General features: G+C 41.3%; 1 protein-coding gene across 8 annotated transcripts in view; it reads right to left on the bottom strand.

Annotated features, from left to right (window-relative positions):
* Window positions 1–17,945, bottom strand: part of Robo1 (roundabout guidance receptor 1) — a 1,022,024-nt gene that overhangs the window by 339,508 nt on the left and 664,571 nt on the right. The window contains exon 1 of one of the 8 annotated variants that reach the window (XM_085832286.1): window positions 6,320–6,394. The exons of the other annotated variants lie outside the window; for them this stretch is intronic. The gene's annotated coding sequence lies outside the window, so the exon portion shown is untranslated. Of the gene's footprint in view, window positions 1–6,319; window positions 6,395–17,945 lie in introns of those variants that run through there. 8 annotated transcript variants of the gene reach the window in all.

Here is a 17,945-nt window from a genome sequence, read left to right as displayed (position 1 = left end):
TGGTTAAACAGTCTGGACCACTGATCCCTGCTTCCAAGTCAAGACTCGTGAGAAAGCTGAACTTGGCTGACTTAGATCTAAAAAGCCTATGGTTAGCAGAGCAACCAAAGAGTACCTGGCAACATCAGGGCATGAATAGATAAAAATCTAAGGATTTATACTGACATGCTAAGGCCTTTAGAATACTGCCAAGGCTATTGAATAATCCTTTAATAAATATTCATAGCAATGAGAACAGTCATCGGTCGTATGGTTAACTGTCACTATCTGCCCATAGTCCACATTTTAAAATTCCTTTCATTTCTTCTTTAAGCAAAGGCTTAGTGTGAATAGTTCCCAAATAATGTCAAAAGCATATCATAGAAAAACAGGGCAGTTCCTCCCACATTTGTGGTTTGAGAACCGGGTCAGAGCAACATTGAAAAGATTTACAAGTTTATCTTGAGACAGCTTAAGACTGCTCCATTGGGCTAGAGAGGTGGCTCAGTGGTTAAGTGCACTGGCTGCTCTTCCAGAGGTCTTGAGTTCAATTCCCAGCACCTATAAGGTAGCTCTCAACCATCTATAATGGAATCTGATTTCTTCTTCTGATGTGCATGAAAACAAAGCACTCATAAATAAATAAATCTTAAGAAGGCAATGAAAATATTCTGTTAAAAAATGTTCCATTCAGAGACTTTTATAGTATTATTGCATTTCTGTTAGTGAAACTGTAAGCTAAATGGTTCAGTGGCACTTGCTTGCTTGTACTCTCAACCCTTGGGAGAATGAGGCAGCATCATCTCTTGAGCTAGATAATGAACACTAGCCTCAGCAACACAGTAAGAGTCCATTTCAAAAACTATAGCAACAAACAACACAGAAGGATTTGCTAAGGAACACTTACTCACTAAAGTTGTATCCTGACACATACTGGTACTGATACTTGAAGGTGAAAGACAGTCCCCATTTCATTCATAATTCAGCATCTTTAATTAATTCAGATTACTGAAGCCATTCTTTTCTTCAACTCTTAAATAACAAACTAAAATTTTCTTCAAATATATATTAACTACACATAGTGGCGATTGGGGCGGGGGTTGGGGGAGGGTAGCGGTAGGAGAACCCATAGCTAGTTATACCTTCCCTTCATACTTCTCCCAGTCTGGTTAGATCAATGACTACTGACACCAGGAATTTCCAGAGACCAAGGACTTTCCAACCTGAAGATGGCCAGAAAGATCTATTGTATCCATACTTGCATGGGAATGAACTGTCTTCAGTGTAGAAAAAATGAAATAATAACACAAAAGAAAAAGAAAGAAGAGTGATTTATATTTTAGCTAGTGGTCTCTTCTGCCCTAAGTCTGATGTCACCCGTGTGTTTTCTGTGGTTGGAGCATATTGAGCCAATGTAATTTCACTACTGAATACATTTCCTTCCTTTGTAAACACATGCCTCTAATAGTCTAACTGCCCTACTAAATTCAGTTTTTCTCTCTCTAGAGTGTCCTCCTTAAGATCTTTTTAAGAGATTTTCATTCTTGGCTCTGCAATTCTCTACTTTCTACAGTTCCTATTTATATTGAGAGAGAGAGAGAGAGAGCATCTTCATTTACATCCAATAATCTGCTTATAGGTAAAAATATTATTGTGTCATCAAGGTTTTTGTTTTTTGTTTTTTGGGTTTTTTTTTTTACATTGCTGTGAAAGTTAACATTCATTGTCATCATGACCAGATGAAGAATGACCTTTGGTGTGCTGGTAGCAGCATCACCAAGGCTGGATGCTAAAAGTGAAGAAAAGGAAGAGAGAGAAGGAGAAGGCAAACTGAGGCCAAGTATCTCCCTCAGTCTGCTTCTCCAACAGGGGCACAATGGAACCAGCCATGTCAGATTTCAGCTGCAGTGTCTTCTTGCCCTGAAAGAGTTCATCTCTTAAATCCTGAGCCAGAATCAAGCCTCCTTCTCCTAAGTCTCTCCCATTTGGTACTTTGTCACAGCCATGAGAAAATGAAGTGACACAACCTCCAAGCACCACCCATAAAGCATGACAAAGCCACCAGAATGAGCTCTGGGGGACTTCCAAGATTGCTTTAACCAGCAAGGGAAGAGATTGTGTTTATGAATTAGATTTGCTTAGATAAAGGAAGTTACATATTTACATAAAGGAAATAACATATTTTTACATTTTTTTACATTTTTCCTTTATTACATAAAGGAAATAACATTTATTATGAGCATATTTATATTGTGGTTCAACACAATATCCTCCAAACACACACACACACATATACTCACACATGTACCCATCTCATTTTCTCTTTCTTTCTTTTTCTTTTCATACTAGGGATCCACCCCAAGACTTCAGATATGCTCTATCAATCCTCCGTAAAATGAGAGTCCTACATCCAATGTAATGGTCTCTACTAGTCCATAAATGCCACTATCCTGAAAACTACGTTAATTGAATGTTTGGACAATAGGGAGAGGAGACAAGTTGGAGAGGAAGAGAAAGAGAAAAGGGGAAATTCCACGGTGATTCACAATGTTAAAACTTAGGAGATTAAGAAGAAGAAGAAAAAAAATGAGACACTTGAAGAATGTGTTTCTATTGAAAACTGAACCAAAACTGTTGGGTAGTCGCCTCGGATTCTTCAGACAGATGGTGTCAACAGACCAGCAGATTAGCCAGCTTGGCAATGGAAAAGGATAGATAGTTTTACAAAATGCCACCAAACTGAATATCTGAAAGAGGAGAATGGGGGCTTGAATCTGTCCACTGATACTTGATCCTGGTCACGGCCTGGTTTATAAAATAGTCGACTCTTGTCACCAACAGTTTAGAGTTTCCTGCTAAGATTTGCATGGAAAACACTCTCAAACAAAGCTGAATCTCAGTATGGACAGCTGGGTTTAACAGGTGAAGGGACCCATCTAATGGTTTTTCCCTACCAAAGCCCCAGGGCTGATTTTCTCTTTAGGTTTTTATCTACCATAATACAACCATGGCGAGATTTCTATTTCTTAAACATAGATTGAGAATTTATTCCTATCCTAAGTAAACAAAAACTGTACTAAACATACAAAGTTTCTATTTGCAGATACAAAAACAGTAATTTAATTTTCCATTGCTCAAGGTAGAATTTTATATTAGATTATATTCAACCAAATTAAAATTAGCATTCAATAATTCTTCCCCAAGAGTCCAAGGCATGTCTACTAATGCCACCAAATTAAATCAGACCCTGAAAGTTCAATTTGATTAGTAATTTTCCTGGTGAGTTTGGGGCCCTTCAAATGTAAATTAGCAGTTTCATTAACATGGGAATGAGAGCAAGATATGTATGGGGCCTGAAGACAAAGAGACTTGATCTGAGAATCAAGAAAAATAGTGCTGTTTTGAAAAAAAAACCGAAGTGTCTAGTTCTCATCCCACAAACTCCATTTAACCTCAGACATTTAGAACACGATAAAGAGACTGGCAGTCACTTGTATTGAAATTGAAATGGTTTCCAGTCCAGCTCTGATAATGAAGGACAACCCTCTGCTTTTTTTTTTTCCTGAATACATCACATGCATGAGAAAGACTAGGCACAGCACTCCTGGTTTTTGCCTGAACTTAAGAGAAAATCTGAGCAGATAAAATAACTTACATAAGAACACATAAAGATAAAACCTGAGTGCTCTTCTGTCTTTGTATTTAGATATTCTTGAAGTAGAGTTCCATTTGGGAGAGAGACAGAGAGAGGGACAGGGACAGGAAGAGAGACAGGGAGAAGGAGAGGGACAAGGAGAAGGACAGAGAGAGGGAGAGGGACAGAGAGAGGGAGAGGAAAAGGGACAGAGAGAGGGAGAGGGACAGGGACAGGGACAGAGAGATGGACAGAGAGAGGGAGAGGGACAGAGAGAGAGAGATTGATTATAGGCTTACACCATTCCTTGATCCTTCCTACCCTCTTCTGTTGTGGAGCCAATGAATAAAGGGGAAGAGAGGGAGGTAGAACTCAGAGAACCTCCATGCTCTGCCGCAGGACTTTGGAAGTGTAAGCCTGCGCCGCCACTTTCTTAGCATGTGCTTCCTGCTCTAAGAAGAAACAGAGATCACTGAGGGGCAGAGTGAAAAAAAGAGTCACTAGGTTTTCCTAAGTCATGTGATATTGCAGAAGGATGAGGCTGACAACTCTCCCTCCATGGTGTAAGATGCGACTACAAACAGTAGGTTACAAAAAACAAGCAACCAAGCAAACAAAATAGCCATATAAAATGACCTATTTTTATTCTATTTAACTTAACTGCTTCTATGTTTCTTTTCTTTTTACTTCTTTATTGATTGTTCTATTTATTTACATTTCAAATTTTATCCCCCCTCACAGTTTCCCCTCACAAACCCCCTATCCCCTCCTCCCTCCCCCTGCCTCTATGAGGATGCTCCCACACTCATTCCTGCCTCAGCAGCCTAGCATTCCCCTATCCTGGGCCATCAATCCTCCACAAGACCAAGTGGCTCCCCTTCCAGTGATGTCAGATAAGGCCATCCTCTGCTACATAGGTGGCTGGAGCCATGGGTCCCTCCATGTGTACTCTTTGGATGGTGGTTTAGTCCCTGGCAGCTTTTTTTTTTGGGGGGGGGGATCCTGGTTGGTTAATATTTTTGTTCTTCCTATGAGGTTGCAAATACCCTCAGCTCCTCAGTCCTTGTCCTAACCTCTCCACTGGGGTCACCCAGTGCTCAGTCCCAACCTCACCCCCTACCCCACCCCCACTCAGTCCAATGTTTAGCTATGTACATCTGCATCTGTATTGGTCTGGCTCTGGCAGTTTCTTTAAATCCACAATTTAACCAGAATCAGCTCTTCAAACTTGAGTATGGCATAGGTTACATGCTGACCAGATACATACGCCGGAACAACTCCAGCACAATGTGTGGTCTTTCCACCCAAGAAGAGAAGATCAAGTTCATAGCAGTGGCAAGAAAATAATGGATTCCCCTATCCTGCACAACTTGAACTCTATTGTTCCGAGTTCCAAAGGAGAGCCATGACAGTCACCTTAAGGATAAAGGAGAAGGACAGGGCAGAATCATTTGAATTGTCCGTGTCTGTGTTTACACGGGCCTGAGCTGAGAGGTTGTCATCTCTGCCTCGTCTTTGTGCTTAGACAGTTAAGAGCCCATGAGACCTATCCCGAACTGACTGATCCCTTGAGACGACATTTTGAGGATCAATAAGTGCTTATGTGCCGCTTACTATTTTTCTGCTGACCTTCCTAGGTAAAGAATATACCAACATTTTTATCTGCTTGTTTTTTTTTTTTTTTATGAGAAAGGGTCTAACTCTACACATTGAAGTAACTTGGCAATTAATATGTAACTTATGTTGGTCTGGAAGTTATAGCAATCCTCCTGTATCCGCCTTCTGAGTGCTGGTATAATAAGCATGTACCACCCTACCTGACTGACAACAATATCCTTAGCTATGTATGTACTGCCCTGAAATCCCTTCACCAATTATAACCCAACTTGTGGTGTGTTCCTACCCCTTCACAGCAACACTTGCCCAGTTTATTTCTACCTAAATCGTATATTGATTCTGTATTTTCAAATAGGAAAGCTTTCTTAACTTACTATAGTCAATTAACAATCTATTCTTAGCCGGGTGTGGTGGCGCATGCCTTTAATCCCAGCACTCGGGAGGCAGAGGCAGGCGGAGTTCGAGGCCAGCCTGGTCTACAAAGTGAGTTCCAGGACAGCCAGGGCTATACAGAGAAACTCTGTCCAAAAAAAAACAAAACAAACAAACAAAAAACACCTATTCTTTCTTTGAAAGAAAAGTAATGATTCAAACAATAGACGCAAATGGTTGTTTGTAGCCAGTCTTTGTTACTTTGTGGGTTCTTCTTTTTTCCACCCTTTATTCCACCTCCCCTCCCCCACCCCCTATCACTAGATACAGAGAGAATAGAGGAGCGAGAGATCCCTGATCCCTGTATTAATTTCTTTCCTTTTGTTTCTTCCTTGAGCATGACTACCAACAAAGCGCACACAACCCCCTGAACTACCAACAACAAACACACCACAGCTCTCGGGGCCTTAGCAGTTCTACACCCTCTGAAAAGTTCCCAGAATTCCAAATGTCACACAATCACTGAAGCTCTCTGCAGCTCGCAAAGCCATGCTTTTCAGCTAGAGTAGGAAAGAAATCACAGTCAGCAGCTGTGGACATCCCAAGCAGTCCCACATCCCACACCTGGGGTTGAAACGAAAACATACTCTCATAATTATATCTCAGTGGTTTCAAAACAAAACAAAACACGAAATTCCAGATTTGTCAATGCTTTACCTAAGAGTAGGAATTACTCTGAGAACTTCATCAGATCGGTAAATGTGGTCTCCTAGGTAGTTTTCAGAAAGTCTAACATACAGTCTCGCTCTCGCTCTCGCTCTCGCTCTCGCTCTCGCTCTCGCTCTCGCTCTCGCTCTCGCTCTCGCTCTCTCTCTTGCTCGCGCGCGCGCACACACAAAAAAGGGGATCACTAAAACTTTTAAAACCAAAAGGAGACAAAGAAATGGCATTAAGCATTCTCAGTTGTCAACAGGAAGAGCTCTAAGCTGCTTAGCCTACCAGGTATAAACCTTTCACAACCTGACCTGCTTTGCCTCCTTAAACTGCAGCTTCCACAGTTCCCCTCAGAGCTAGAAAAAGTCAGATTACTCCCGGAAACGCAAACCCATCTGGTTCCCCACTCACATGCTCCCTTCCCCCCAGACCAATCCTCCTCACCCACCCCCTCTCCTCCCCTGCAATGTATATCATTATTAAAATACGGATGCGGATGCTGGCTTCAACTGATTTCATCCTGCAGCTTTGAATCATTATTCTTTTTCTCCTTTTTTTTTTTTTTAAACTCAAGTAGCAAGAAAGTAGCAACTTCGTTAATTCAGGAAATTGGACCTGAGGTGTGGAGGCGGATGTCTTCCTCCTGGGTAAAGCACATGATTAGCACAGAGTGAGTCCCTAGATTCCATCCCTGGTACCAAAAGTCAGTAAGATATGCTTCATAACTACAACATATATCAAGAAATTTAGATTCAGGAACTTACCTATATAGATAGATACAGATAGTCACAATATAATTACTGGTGTGAACAGTATAGTATATTTGAAGGACTTGTGGCATAGAGCCCTAGATAGGCTATGCTAAAACTTTGGTATTCTGAGTATTACAATATACTACAAATATGTATTGCAGGTGTCTTTATATAGCCTTGGATGTCTTAAAGCTTACTATGTAGCCCAGGTTGTCAACAAAGTCACAGATATCCACCTGCCTCTGCCTACTTTGTGTTGTGATTAAAAGCATGCACCACCATACCCGGCACCAGTTTTTTAATGGCTAGTTTTGTTTTTACTTATTTCTTTCAAAAGTCACTTACACTGTGTGTGTGTGTGTGTGTGTGTGTATGTGTGTATGTGACCAAATACTTTAAATATATGTGTGTGTACATATATCTACGTGCATGTTAAATGTTCATGGACATGTGTGTGTATTTTTTGTGACAGCATTTCAGTCTATAGCTCAGATTATCTTAGAACTCACCATATAGCACAAGCTGACCTCAAACTTTCTGTGATCCTCCTGCCTCAGCCTTCCAAGCACTGGCAACACGGTAACTGTGAAGTGCATGTAGCCAAGATGCATACATGTTTCAGAACTTTGTCATCTCCCGTTTCCTATGCACAGGACTCTCGGTCTATGATTACTGATATCAAAGACCAGCATCTGTTAGGGAGACAGAATCTGATCGGCCTCATTAATTATTTAATGACTAGAAGCTTCCTTAGCTCAAGGCTCTCCAGGCTGATAAGTCTCAATGCATGGGACTGGCATCTGTTGAAATTAAAGTACGTTTAGACATATAAATCTAATAATGGCCTATATATTTACACATACAAAACTAATAAAATTAGATGCTTCAACCCTGTGGGGAAGTTCAGTTAGCCAAGCTGGAGGTTGAGGAAGGAGAAGACAATGTCTTCCCACAACACTCAATCATTTCAGCCAAATAACCCTATGTCTGGCTCTTTTGTACCAACGTTTTCAGACCAAGACCTTTCCAGTGTTTCTGTTGGACCCCTGAAGGGAGACCCTCACTCAAGTCTCAAGGATCGCGAGCCCAGAAAGCCACAACAGTCAAGCTTGCTGCAAACACACGAGGTTTTAATGGCACACAAACCAGCATGCTGAGGTCGAGACCCATATACCACGCAGGGGTAGAGGAGTCTGACCCCAACCCTATTTTCCAGCAGGCTTATAAAGGCAAAAACCATAACCTAGGGGGAGGATCGGAGAGGAAATAGGGGAAGTCTAGGAGCAGATATTTACTTCAAGGCACCTGGGACATTGAAACATTTTGTGGTTGTTTTTCCCAAAAGTTCCAGGGAATTAGGCCATGGGGGGGGGGGGGGAATGTTCTCAGTCAGTATTTTTTTATTCTTCATTTCCTTCTCCACATTTGATCCTGACAATCTGCATAAAACACTGAGAAAACTAGCAGAGAAAGCAATACAATTGTGGCAGGAGGGTGGAACAGAGAGGGAGCCCTTGCGACCAGCACTCAAAGAAAGGCTGGAAGCCTCTCCCCACCCAGTCTGACCTATCGTGCAAAACACCCCCAAAGTGTGCAGCGCACAAAAGCCCCAGCGTGTTCATCCACGAGCCACTGAGCCTTTGACCTCTCACCGGCTCTCTCCACTCCACCGTCAGGAGTGCCCTTGGCTCTTATTAAACTATCTCTTCTATTACTGCAAATGTATGTCTGGCCAAATCTTTGTTCGGAAACATAAGAACTTAGCAGTCTCACCAGGCACCCTCCCGACCCTAAGCCATGCTTAGTCTATAACTGTATCAATGTGTGAGTGCAGTCATGTCAAAGTGCATATGTGGAGTCTTCGTGGTACTGTAGATGCCACCCCTGACATTGAAGGTCTTGTCGTTAGGCATCAGAACCATGGTATGTAACAGTCGTGTGTGTGTGTGTGTGTGTGTGTGTGTGTGTGTGTGTGTGTGTGTGTGTGACTCACTGTGAGAATACAAAATGTCTCTCGTAATGTTCCCCACAAGTCGCCAGCACCAAAATGCTTAAGAACCCCTGATCCTGATGGTTCCAGAAAGCCTGCTCCATCCAGAACCAGCTGCACAATTAAAAGGAAGTGCTCAGGGACAAGGGAAAAGGCTGGACCATCCAAGACTAGACCACGTGCCTCTTCCATAACTAAAATCTGAGGGTCCTGAGGCTGTAAGAGTTAACAAAAGAACACTGTATCCACAGTGCATTCTCAGCCCATTTACGCCCAGTCAAGGTCAAACGCTGCTCCAATCTGCTCTCCCTCTGACTATTTACAAACCTCCTTATCCACACTAGTTCTCTTCAAGTTCTGCCATCTCTCTTCAGGACAGAAGTATTTATTTAATCAACAAGTACAGCTTGAGGAACATCAGGCTCTTATTCATGGCTAAGTAATTAAAAACGGAAAACACATCTCCGAATGCCTAATATATGCAGGCATTAATTGGTTCAATTGGCGAATGTTTCCCCAGACTGCATTTGTTTCTGGTGGATGGGCCCTACGTTCCCACCCCATGCCTCCTGGCTTTCAGGGTTTGCTAATTAGTGCTTTCCTAATCCCATTCAGAAAACTAGAGCAAGTCTTTTGCTATTCCCCTTCCATAAATGGGTGGTCATTGAGATTAGGTCAAGCCAGCTCAGCCTACAATGGCATCCTTAATCAGCCAACATGAAATCAAAATGAGGCAAAAAAAAAAAAAAAAAAAAAAATCCTGGCTTTTATCTCACACTGTCTTTGGAGCTAATTAAAATGCAGGGGCTCTTCCTCCTGTGACAACCCTGCTGTTCCATACACTAATAAGGCAACAAAAGGTGCTGAAAGCAACGGGCTGAATAATTGTTGAAATTTACAGTTCCTTAATGGCAACTGTTAAAAGATTTCTGCCTCTTCCATAGAGTCTATTGCCTTCTGCTAAAGCCTCACCAAAGAGTTCTGCTCCAGAATTCATAGTAAGAATCACACATATTCGTAGGGGATTGTGTTCCTCTAAAGGGATGTCCCTTTTTTGTTTGGGTTTTTTTTTTATTATTCCTTAGTTGGCTTTTTACACACTCTACTAACCAAAGAGTTAAATAAATACCACCATGCTTTTTAAAATATGTCCCCAGAGTATGATGGGGGCGGGGAGAGGGGAATGGGGAGGTTGTCTGTTGCCTTAAAGGAATCTCTGAGAGTCTGTTGGCATAATACAGACAAAGGTGAGAAGGGAAATGGAAAAACACAAATTACAGGCAAAAGAAGAAAGAAAGAAAGAAAGAAAGAAAGAAAGAAAGAAAGAAAGAAAGAAAGAAAGAAAGAAAGAAAGAAAATGCACACAGAGCCAGCTACATGTGCAAGTTGGGATTAGAACCTTCCTAGTCAACCAAAAGAAAATTTTAAATTAATAACCAACCTTAATAAAAAAAATTCCCTCCTCAGCTAGAGTAAGCTTTTGATCTGACTGCTTCCCTCCCTCCGGGTATTTCTTTATGTTTATTAAAATGCACCTCCAGCATGTTACAAGTAAAACAATAATTTCCTACACTTAAATACATGTACAAGCATATAATTTGAGGATACAGTTGCCAAGGAACACCACATGTTCCAAACGCATATACTAAATTAAATCCACATTATAATTATATTGAAAAATCAATACATTCAGAGGGGATTCAACATGTTCAAAGAGTCACAAACTGTAATTGTGAGAAAGTGACCTACCTACCTCCCTGAGCCCTGGCAGGATGTAAGACACCTGGACAGGAGGTGGGTGCCCACCTCAAAAGCCTGAGCATAAAAACATCTTAAGAGGCTCTAATCTCTCCTGGCACCATGTCACACTGCCATGGTGATGTGTTATCCCTAAGAGGTACCCAAAACATCCTTGAAGCTGGATGTACAAGCCCCCAAATCAGATATATATGGATGATATAGAAATAAAGCACTCTTTCCAAGAGAAGAATTATTCCACACTCAAAAAGTTAAATATCTGCACCACAGGCTTTTGGAAAAGCAGTCACCCTGTCACCTGATATTAAAATAAAACAGGGTGGGCAGTGGTGGTGCACACCTTTGATCCCAGCACTTAGGAGGCAGAGGCTGGGGCATCTCTAAATTCTAGGCCAACCTGGTGTACAAAGTGAGTTCCAGATAGCCAAGGTTATGCAGGGAAGTACTCTTGAAAAACGAAACAAACAAACAACAACAACAAAACCCAAAAACCATAGTACCAATTATTATTTACACCACAGAAGACAACTAGTAAAAATATATTCTTTTTCAGATGAAAATTAGCTTCTTAGGTCTTTGCCACTTACTTGTTATGTGTGGGCAATTTTTAAAACGTCAAGACATGTCAGTCTATGAGAATGTATAACAATACACCCTTGGAAGAAGTAGCTAAAATGATCAATCAGAAGAGATGGTATCAAATTGGAAGAAATAATAATTGAGAATAAGTATCAGGTTTCAAAAAAACACATTAATTTAAACCAACAAACCACTTCTAATACCCAAAGTATCATTGCCAACTAAGCTATCAAAGTAAGGTAATAATAACTCACTTACGTAAAACACGAAATATGTGTTATGTGTAATAAATCATTTTATCCTTTCTTTCAGGTATGAAGCAGGTACTGTTGTCTCAGGCAACTCGGGAGGGAGAGAACTGGAGCACAAAGTATTTTAAAAATGTCACTTTCCCATGCTCACAAACCTTGTAATTAGGGGCTGAGCTTATGCCCTTAATCACAGCATCACTGTATATAATTAAATAAATTACAGGATATTATAGTTTATTTTATTGTATTTTATACAACAGTAATGGTTAATATTTATGAAAGGTCAGAAAGTTTGTGTATGAATTATCTTACTCCAATGTCCTCACTGAAATCTCTCACAAACCTGTCATCACCCTCAGACATTGAAATCTTTCACAAAGCTGTCATCATCACCCTCAGACATGACAGCCAATCAGGCTGTCCAACAAGAGCCATCTCACAATGGTCACACGAAACTCTACAGGAGGAGGCGAGGGATTAAACGCTGACTGATCTTTTTCGTGTGTTACAAACATGGACTGTTAAAAGTTTGCCATCTGTTTTGTTATTGTTGTTTTGTGCTGTTGTTGTTGTTGTCCTTGTTTGAGACAGGGCTTCTCTGTGTAGTCTCGGATGTCCAAGGACTCACTCTGTAGACCAAGATGGCCTTGAACTCAAGAGAGATACCTTGCCTGTGCCTCCTAAGCGCTGGGATTAAAAGCATGTACCACCTACCAACCTGCCACGATCATTATTTTTAACTGTTCAACTATTTCTATTTAACAGTTCAATTATTTCATGTAGATCCACTGTGTTCTAAAATAAATTTCCAGAAATGTTTTGTCTTGCAATCCCGAAACATGATGCCCACTAAACAGTTCTGTTTCCTATCTCTTAACGGTAGCCACTGTGAACATGGGTGTGCAAATCCGCACACCCGGAGTTGTACACATCCTGAGAAAAAGTGATGGGATTTAAAGACAGACTACTTTCCTGAAATGTGGTACCTTTAAAATGTAGAAATATCAGACAAGACAACTTGAGTGAAACATCTGCAGAAGGTTCCAGGGATACGCATAGCTGTTATCTCTTTGTAGTTTTTCGACTTTCTCAAAACTAAGCATCCAGCCCATTTTTTAAAAAGGTTTATATACCGATCAGAGACATCAGAATTAAGTGGCAGATGAAGAAAAATGTAGAACTCAACAATATCAATTGGAAAAAGAATTTATGCCCTCTGTTTCATACCTCCCTTCCCCCAACACCAAGGAAAGGAAACACAGAATCATTGTTAAATTACCACATAGGCATCCTTCCCCATAGCAGCTCCAATGCAAATATAAGGAACCCTGGGAGACACTGACCCCATAGTGTGTGTCTCTCAAACCCAGAAGTGAGGTCACTTGCTACCAATGCTGATCAAAAAAAAAAAATGTACTTTGCATTGAAAGTGCATAAGATTTCACAAGATCTAACTCAGACTCAGCAAAAGAAAAGGAATTAGGTTTATCAGAACTCCCAAGGCAGTCTCTTTGGCAGCAAAAGGACAGTCCTTGACATTATAATGACTAATACATTATTATAAAACATCAGGCATTGAAACTCTCCGGCCTTTAAAATGTAGGATTATACAATCTCAATGAGGGAGAAAAAAAGGAACTAGATGTGACCAGTCTCAACCATCAATGAATTTGAGCATTTAAATAAGGAGAGAGTAAACAGCACTGTGTGCATCTCTGGAAAGCAGATGGGCCTCAGGACAGCCCTTGGAAGTAAGAAGGACAACCATTTACAAAGAAAAATTAAGAACATTTGGCTCCAAACAAGAATGAGTAACTTGTAATATGGAAGTGTCACAGGAACGTAAGGCTGAATAGCAGTGACCATGTCAAGGAAACAAAGGTGACTCATGAGTTACACCCATACACACCAATAAAGATACAAAGAGCGAAGGATAATAGAAATGAAATTTTAAATCATCAAATCTTGATGGGAAAACCCTCTTGTACACTTTATGAATTTTCTCTTTATTCCCCCAAAAAATCAAGAGATGACTGCAGTGACCATGACAGCACATTGACAGTGGAGACACTATTTTACAACCCCACTTTACAGAAAAGGTGGACTGAGGCTCAAAACCCCTGCTGTGAACAGAGACAACCTGCATCTGCAGCCTGGGACATTTCCTGTGACTAAGGCTGCTGGGGGCTCCGAGGTTTCCTTGTGCTGGACCACAGCACAGACAGCTCAGAAGGCAGATAGGGAGGAGATTGGAGGGAATGAGGCAGGAAAAGAGGACTTTTCAGTAAATATCAGGTTCACAAGAGAAAGGCACTAAGGACGCCAATAAGGAGGGAACTAAATAAGGAGTGAAAGAAATATCTGTCTTCCAGGGCTTTCCAATCCCATACTGCGACATGCTCCACTCCACTCCCTGAATGAAAATGGATGCCTGCCTTCTCTGCTCCCGAAGTTTCTCCATAGTTGAATGGGAATGAGGCAAGAGGGTCATTTAAAACAGATGGCTAACAGATTAAACCATACAGGTAACGACATCCATCTTCATCCAGTACAGTAAAAGACTCTCACGCCTAGGTTCCTGGTGTTCTTAAGACTGAGATAAGGGGTTGGGGGTTGGGGGTTGGGAGGTGGGGGGATTGTACCAGTTTTAGGCCAGTCTAGGCTCGATTGAATTGCAGGCCAATCTAACCTAAGTGAGATTGGGTTTCAAAATAAATAAATAAGAATGAACAGGAAGCCATCTCGTTTCATGTCAGGCTTACTGGGCGTTGGTGTTCTTGATGTTTTGAGCAACAGCAATCTTTATGAGGGAGAGCTGTGCTATCCATTATGGTCCACTACCTTCTCCTCATTAGTTGCCAGCCAGCATCACTGTTGCAAGAACTAAAATTACCAAATGTTCCAGGACAGCTGGACTCAGACAGACGTACGGTTTTTGTTTTGTTTATTATTGTTATTATTTTATAGAGCAATCAGAAGATGTACAGATGGTAACAAAGGGAATTCAAAGTAATCCTTGAAAATCCTTATTGCTGAGACATTGTGAATATTCTGCCTAATTGAATATCAGCTACAGAGTTAGGATTTAAGTGGGGTGGGGGGAATGTGGGATGTGTGTGTGTGTGTGTGTGTGTGTGTGTGTGTGTGTGTGTGGTGTATGCGTGTGTGTGTGTGTGTGTGTGTGTGGTGTGGTGTGGTATGTGTGTGTGTGGTGTATGCGTGTGTGGGTGTGGGTGTGTGGGTGTGTGTGTGTGGTGTGGTGTGTGTGTGTGTGTGTGTGTGTGTGTGTGTGTGTGTGGTGGAGGGGGGGCGGGGAGGGGTTGGGAAAAACTCAGAAATGGCTGCCAGCTTCCCAAACCAAAGCTTAAACAGGTAATTACTGATCAGGAAATTACTGATCATTCACAGGAAAGTACATTAGGGAGAAAAACTTGTAGAAAGAAAAACAGCTTATGGCACTCCATCCTTTCCAAACCCACTAGGAGTCTGTAGAGGGTAATCAGAGACAGGGTTCACAGAAAGGACCAAGTCAATGAGAACCCGAATGACGCTTTCGCTGTGAGCCAAAAGAGAAAGGTTGGCTATCTTAACAAAAGGCCTTCAGAAGAGCATTTCAGGCCATCCCTGCACCATTTGGTGCCCCGCAGCCATCTTTCATTACAATAATGGGATGAAGGAGTGAAGGTATATTCTACCAGGCTTTGGTCACTCACAATTATGCACAGCATAGACTCTGCTTTCACGGTAGTGTTCTCTGAGAAGAAAAAAAGAATCAAGCCCTTCCCTTCTGAGTTTTGGGTGCTAACCAGTCAACCATGCTGGCCAGATCCTGTCCCTCCAGCCGCTTTGTAACATACACTATTCACCCTGCCTAGAGTCTTCAATGACAGCCATTCATTCACGTGTCCCAGGCTGATCAAATGGGAGCCACCGTGATGGTTCAGCACTATGTGACCTTACTGCATGGCCAGACAATGCTTCCTTCTCACAAGTCTGGTGCCCAGGCTCTTCCCTTAGACTGTTAATGGAGTCTCCTCCAAACGGGTCATGGGGAAACATTCTCACGGGCACAACAGGTACCCAAGGCAGCTACTTGTTCAGCAGAAGTCCCGACCTTTTTCAACATATGGAGCCTTGGCTTAACAATGGAAAGTAAAGGGAGAATAGCTCTTGCCCCTATTCTAAACACCCCTTGGTCTTACCCTGAATCAAAGCCTCTAATTATGCCAGGCAGGCAGATTGAAGAGTAGAGGTTTTGTGATCCCAGCTATTGTTCAGCAGGGCTGAGATCACCAAGGCATTTTCCTAGGTAAAAAAGCATTTGAAGGGGAAAAGTCTGGGCCATTATTATCTCTTTGTGTTCATAAACAGTGCCTATTTACCAACCTTTCACTAGAGAGTAAAAACATTTACTGATAATAAAACACTACAGTCTCTCAGAGAGTTTACCTCTTCCCCCAAAACATGACAAAGTGCCCCTGAGGGTTCTAGAAAGGGAGAAAATGCCTTTAGTTTCTAGTCACAAATGCAGAATGAAGACATAAGAAGGAAAGATGATCAGAAACAATTCTCTTTAAAATAACTCCTTGGCTCTATACATACTGCAACGTTGAGCACTGTTGGACTGCCTTGTATAACCACAACAAAACACATAATAACACTATGTCAGGACAGGTGGAGAGGACTCCCATGCCTCACATTATTATACTGGCCATGAAGTATAAGATATGCTAAATCAAGAAAAATTGCATTTTGTGGTGATCATGTAGCCTCTGAAGGTAAGGGGCTAGGCTTTCGCTGGATAAATGTTTGGGGAGGGGGAATTTTTGTTGTTGTTGTTGTTGTTGTTGTTGTTATGCTTTTCCAAGAAGTCGTGAGACTAAAAATATTTTGGCCATTTCTGGCCCTTGTCTTCGTGGGGCTCCTTAAAACACAATCTATTACAAACTATAGAGCTAGCCCACTTAAATCACTAAAGGCATACAGCTGTTAAAAGGAAAAAGGAACCCCCCACACTTGTGTTCACACACTCTGTATGCCTGCGTTGTCTGGTAAATAAAAAGGATAATGCCTTCTTGAGCATCAAGGACACTGAAATAAATCTTGGGGGAAATTTGTGAATATGTAAATGAACAACTATTATTTTCATCCCAGAGGAAAAATGGAAGTCTGGTTCTCTATCAATGTTTCTCATAATTTACTGATAGAAGTTTTAAATTTCCCTTGTAATTTCTCTTGTCAGGATTTTCCTTGCAACTAAACAGAGCTATGAATTAACAAGCACCTTTTTAACGGAGAAGTACGTATACCCTACAACGGGCAGCAAGCTATTCTATCTGATCTAACTTGGGGAAGCTGTCTATACTTAGTCCAAACTGAAACACCTGTGAAGGCAGAAAAACAAACAAACAAACAAACCTAATATCCTCTCCTCTAAGGTTCACACTGTAATCCTGGAGCCTCAAGTCAGTCTGCAGTCTAGCATTTCTCTTATGGGACACACTGGCTTGCGTTTATCTCCAGAGACCTTTTATCCCCACCTGCTGGAAGCAAGAAACATAACTGGGTCCAAGATAATCAATGCTGGATTTCAACATGAAAAACTGTATCTCCATGCATTAGACTGCAAAGGGCCTGTGTTCAGCTGTATCCTTTGGGGCAGTCTTTCTGTCACTCAATTAATTCTCAACCCCGAAAACCTTTTGTCTTGTAATTGCTGGTTTATTCTTTTCTCTTCCTTTTTTGGGTTTTAAAGCTGGCCATTATATTTCATGATAATTTTCAAGTAACTGTTTCCGCAAACAAAAATGATTGAAACACAAGACAAAAGGGTAGCTGTGGAGTTTTCGGGCATTTGGGAAAGAAATCTGCAGGATCCTACCTCACAGAATTTGAATTATGAGGAACATAGCATCTATTATTTATCATATACAAAAAAAATGGATCCGAGCTTCAAAAGTAAGACATTAATTCTTTCTAACAGAGGAATAAAGCTTTTTCTTGGGGAAGAAAATGGCCCTGGCTGCTTTAGCATGTAACCCTTGAGTTCCAGCAGCCTCGGGGCTATAGAAACAGAAACAGCTGCCCCGTGTCCACCTTCTGGTGAATAAATTAATCCTTATTGTCGATTATCCCCTAATTCACTTAAAAAAATAATGTAGCCTTGAAAAAAAGAAACAGACACTTTGGTGGGACCATTGTTTAAATTTAACATACAAATTACTGTTTTCCAAGTGGTTGCAATGCAACTAGATGCAATAAATAATTTAGCAGGGCCCTAAGAGAAACTAGAGAAAGTC

This window comes from Mus caroli, unplaced genomic scaffold, assembly GCF_978045245.1.
Source record: "Mus caroli unplaced genomic scaffold, Mus_caroli_1 scaffold_17, whole genome shotgun sequence".
NCBI lineage: Eukaryota > Metazoa > Chordata > Mammalia > Rodentia > Muridae > Mus > Mus caroli.
This window is presented reverse-complemented; position numbering and strand designations above follow the sequence as displayed.